Below are 1275 nucleotides of genomic sequence, written 5' to 3'. Positions count from 1 at the left end.
ATCTCTACATGAGTCCATATGAATTACTAAAGGCAATATAACAAGAAATAGTGCCAGACTGGAGAAACCTTCAAGTTGTTGGCCAGAGTGGTCCAAGAGACTCCCAGAATCACTCAGTTTATTGCTACAGCCCTTGATTGCCTCACAGAACATGAAGGTAAGACTCTACTCTGAAGAAAGAACAAACTTCAGACACAGGATTTGCAGCAATGGAGATGGAACTGACCTGGCAGCCAATTCCCCTGATGGCTAGCTCTAATAGTTTTGGAGATCATTATGAAGGTGCCAAGTGAAAACATCAATTGATGTTCTAACACCAGCTTTCAGACCAAATAACCACATCAGTGACTGACACAGCATATGACACTGGGGCAGTAGTGGCACTTTTATCTTAGGGACAATCAACAACTAATTTTATTAAAAGTCCACTCAATGGGAGGAAACTCAAGTGTCGTACTGTAAATATAACCAAATATGCATGGCTGGAGAGGTCATCGATTTTAAAGAAAACTCCAAGACTATCTCATCCCTAGACTACTGTAATTTCTGACTATGCACAAAATATGTATCCTTATATTTACAGACAAATATCCCAGTTACCATTCATAAATGAGGCTTCTTTTGCACCAGCCAGAGACTATTACCAAGTACCACAACTGGTCACACACAGACATTGTCTATTAATTTCCAAGGTTTAAGTGATACATCTACGGTGCAACCTCTACACATAAGCCTCACAGAACCTAGAACAGTAGTAAAGAGGACACTAATGAATCTTTCAAGTTTCATTAATGAAGCTCCCTCATGCAACAGACGGGCCAGGAACACAAAAAGTCAGAAATGACTAAAGCATAAGATTAAGAGTCTACAGAATGTTGGTTCTTGGACAGGACTCCTTTATTAAAATTCACACACCCAGGGCTCAGAGAATATTGTGGAAGAAGGGCCAGAAAGACTATAACAGTCAGGGAAGCGGTGCATGACTATATGAAAATAGTCCTACATGCTCCTGGAACCCTGCTTATCTGAATCTACAGCAATGATGTAAGTGTACAGAAATCCTATGCAAACTCAAGCATACAAAAACCCAGCATAGAACTGGAAAATGGACAGCAGACCCAAACTTTACCTGGAGAAATATTGACAACTGATTACCGCTAGGTGTGGAAAAGCTAATCTTCCTAAAGCAGGGACTCTAGATAAGCTGACTAGACCTCAGTAGTTTAATGTGCACTGAAGAATATCTGGAGACGCTAACTTGATGCAACAGTCCTT

Source organism: Nannospalax galili, unplaced genomic scaffold (genome assembly GCF_000622305.1).
Source record: "Nannospalax galili isolate Female #2095 unplaced genomic scaffold, S.galili_v1.0 scaffold593, whole genome shotgun sequence".
Taxonomy (NCBI): Eukaryota; Metazoa; Chordata; class Mammalia; order Rodentia; family Spalacidae; genus Nannospalax; species Nannospalax galili.
The sequence above is the reverse complement of the archived record's forward strand: the minus strand, read 5'-3'. Positions refer to the sequence as shown.